General features: G+C 49.4%; 1 protein-coding gene across 2 annotated transcripts in view; it reads left to right on the forward strand.

The window, feature by feature from the left end:
* Positions 1–3,572, forward strand: part of gse1b (Gse1 coiled-coil protein b) — a 172,533-nt gene that overhangs the window by 134,358 nt on the left and 34,603 nt on the right. The gene's annotated exons all lie outside the window — the stretch shown is intronic.

Raw genomic sequence — 3,572 nt, forward strand, 5'->3', positions numbered from 1 at the left:
TGTGTGTGTGTGTGTGTGTGTGTGTGTGTGTGTGTGAGAAAGAGTGTTTCTTGAAGGCAAAACCCCTCAGGCTGTGACTGTCCCTGAAACACTCACAAACAAGCTCATTTGTTGTTGTTTTTTTCTCTCTCTCTCTCTCTCCTTTCCATACGCAGCAACCTTACACCTCACATGACTCTGCTCAGTAGCAAAGCAGCATTCAAGCATAATATACAGTTTGTACAGTCGGCAGAAGGCACAGAGGATTGCTCCTCTTTTTTCCATCCGCCATCTTGTACTGTCTTTCTTTCCATCGCTGGCACAGCAACACACACACAGTGTGCCTCTCCCCTCCCCCCACTCCCTGATGCAGATTACAGGCTTTGTGTTGTGTTGTCAGTGCATGGCCAAGACTGTAGTAGCAGGTGTGTGTGGTGTTTGTGTGAATCAGTGGTTATTGTGTGTCTGTATGTGTGGGGATGTTTGTGTGTATCAGAGTGCACGTGTTGAGGCTTGTGCTGCTGGTGGGGTGGCATATGGATGCAGGGTTGGCTGGGCACTGCTATGCACACCAGGTGTGAAATGGACTGTTTAATTAAGTGCTGATGTTGTTGTAATGCATGCTGGGAGGGAGGCGGGTGGAGGAGGGGGGTGGGGTGGATGTGTTGGCGGGGTGGAGGAGTGCACCGTCTGCCTGGCATGGCTGGGGCTGGCCATGCTTGGCTGTTTTGGTGGTGGTGGCGGAAGATTGGTTGGGGCCATTTGGCAACACTAAAACATTTTGTGTGGTGTTGTCTTCCTATCAAGGCTTCGTGATCCAGAGGGATTCACCGCTATAGCTGCTGGAATGAAATAGCCTGCTGAAAAGCTGTGGTGGCTTTTTGATTGGGTCAGTGGCTGAACTAGAAGGTGCCGTCAATGCAGGGACACTTGGCCACAGCCTCCGACCCCTGCTTGGTTTGTTTGTTTGCTGCTGCTGTTGGTTGTATCTTTTGTGTGTGTGTGTGTGTGTGTGTGTGCGTGTGCGTGTGCGTGTGCGTGCGCGTGGCTCAGCTTGAGCGGTCAAGTGTGGAGGCAGTCTGGGAGAGTGGGACTGGTAATAGAGGAGGCGATAGAGAAAGGAGCTTCACATTAATCACACACAGCTTGGGACTGAGACAGCTATTGCTTTCTTTCTCTCTTTTCCTTGCTCATTCCTTCTTTCTCTACCTCTTCTCTCGCTCGCTCGCTCTCTCTCTCGCTCTCTTTTTCTTTGTGTACCCCCCACCCGACCCCATCACCACACACACACACACACACACCAAGAAAGGGACAATCAGTATAGCTAATGAAGTGCAGGTTGAGAGCTGATGAGCCTATTTTAGACTCTGGGGCCGAATGCTGTGCTTCCCTCCTCCTCCTCCTCTGCCTCCTCTAGCTCCCTACAGGACCAGCATGTATGGCCATCTTCTCTCTGTATAGATGGAAAGGGAGGAGCATATGGCAGAAAAGATGGCACCCTCATGTGAGGGTGATTGTTGAATAAAGATATATGGGTTTTGAAAAATGGACAAGAGGAAGTCTTGGACGGTATGGATGGAGGCTTATGGACACACATATTCACACATTCTATGGTTTTAAACAGGAATATAAAGGGATGTAGAAATGCGAACATGTAACCAATCTCTCAGACATTTCCCATGAGCCCTCACCGTCAGTAAGTATTGTAAATGTGTTTATGAAAATTGTGTGAGTCTGACGGATCTACGTCTGGTTGGAAGGCACTGTGTTTGAAGAACAGAAGGAAAAGGAATTGCCGTGTATGAAGAGGTGGTAGGTGGGTGGTGGTTGTGTGGGGTGTTGAGAGAGGAGGAGGGGATGATGGAGGAATAGCTGTTTGTATTATGTGTGTGTGTGTGTACGTGGCGGGGAAGGATGCTTAGATGTGAACACAGATTATACAGGCTGCAAGAAGAGAATGAAGCTTTTGGACGGCCCTTGTCTCTTTTATTTCCTTCTTCTCCTCACCTGCTTCTCTTCCTGCTCTTAATTATTTAGTCTGCCCTGCCTCTCCTCCAGTCTGCTTTGCCTCTACATGGAAAAGGAGGAGGAGATGGGAAGAGAGGGGGGTTAGAGAAATAGATGGAGTAGAGGTCTGTTGCTTAGCAGTCCTATCCTTTCTGCATCTTCCCTCCCTCCAGCCTTATTTCCCCCCCCCCGTGTGTGTGTGTGTGTGTGTGTGTGTGTGTGTGTGTGTGTGTGTGTGAGAGTGAGGTGACTAAATAGGCTGTGACACTAGAGCTGTATTAAGTGTAGCTCCATTCGCCAGGCTGAGTGGGCTGCTATTGATTGGCCTAGTCTTGCATGGGAGAGTAATGGCTCTCCGAGGTGAAGGGGGGAGGATTAGGCCACTAATTGCCATTGTGCAGACAAGATATGGCTCCCCCCCACCCTGTGCCTGCCACCCACTCACCCATCTCCACCCCTTATCTCTCTGCTTGCCCCTCCATCTCTCGCCTCACCTTGCACCTCTTTTGCACTCTCACTTGCTGTTTTTTTTCCCTCCAATCACTCCCCACCTCTCCTATAATTTTTCATGTCTCAACTCGCATGTATCACCCCCCCATGCCGTTATTGATTATTTCCATTATTTAGTGGGATTGGGTAGAATGAGGTGTTTAAAATCAGTCAATATCCTGACTGCACCTTTCACAGGATGACGTTGTCTGTTCCCAAAGCAGGGAAGAAATGGCGCTTGGGTAAGAGATCTGCTGTTTTTAGTTCTGATGGTGATAATTGGAGAGGAAGTAGACCTGAAACTGGCCCCAGGTTTCAGCTGCTGTGGTTGCATGTGAGCACGGTTTATGCACAAAAGCACACTACCTGCACATGCACACACATAAGAGCACATCTCCTGCTGTCCTTGCTGCTGCGCCCAAGTGTGTGTCCCATTGAGAGGGTTGTGACCCAGTTTGACTGTGTAATGCTGCAGAGACCTACAGCACACTACTGTAAGAAGAGGGGAAACGTAGAGACAATACAGAGCTTTGGGAAAAAAATTGAAAGACAGAAGAAGAAAAAAAGACTGAAGGGTAGAGACAGTGGACAAACAGAAGTGAAGCCTGTACATGGGGGGGGTAAAGATGAAATCGGACTGATAAACGTATGTGAATGTGAGCATATGATATGAGAGCTTTGGAACTAGAGAGAAAGCAAGATGTGTGGAAAGCAAGGCATGTGACCAGACCGTGACCCTGCGCTACAGGGTTTCCCTGGAGGGCTTTGTTAATGTGGCACAGCTACAGCACAGCAGAGAAGCTCATTGGGCCAGCTTTTCACCACCTGCTGTGTGCGTGTGTGTGTGTGCGCGCGGTGGAGGGGGGAGTTTTGTGTGTGGCTGCAAGCGCGACTGACTGTATATACATTCAGTATAGCTGTTCACTCCCAAGCAGGGTGTTCTTGTGGTGTGTGTGTCTCCTGCATGTCAAGGCTGTGTGACTCTCACAGGGCTGCTCATCCTGATCACTGTCACTGCATAATAGGGGCCTTGGGCCATCCATCTGGCCCTGTGTGTGTGTGTGTGTGTGTGTGTGTGTGTGTGTGTGTGTGTGTGT

The sequence above is a fragment of the Anarrhichthys ocellatus genome, unplaced genomic scaffold, assembly GCF_004355925.1.
Source record: "Anarrhichthys ocellatus isolate YVR2014 unplaced genomic scaffold, GSC_Weel_1.0 scaffold6, whole genome shotgun sequence".
In the NCBI taxonomy this organism is placed as follows: domain Eukaryota; kingdom Metazoa; phylum Chordata; class Actinopteri; order Perciformes; family Anarhichadidae; genus Anarrhichthys; species Anarrhichthys ocellatus.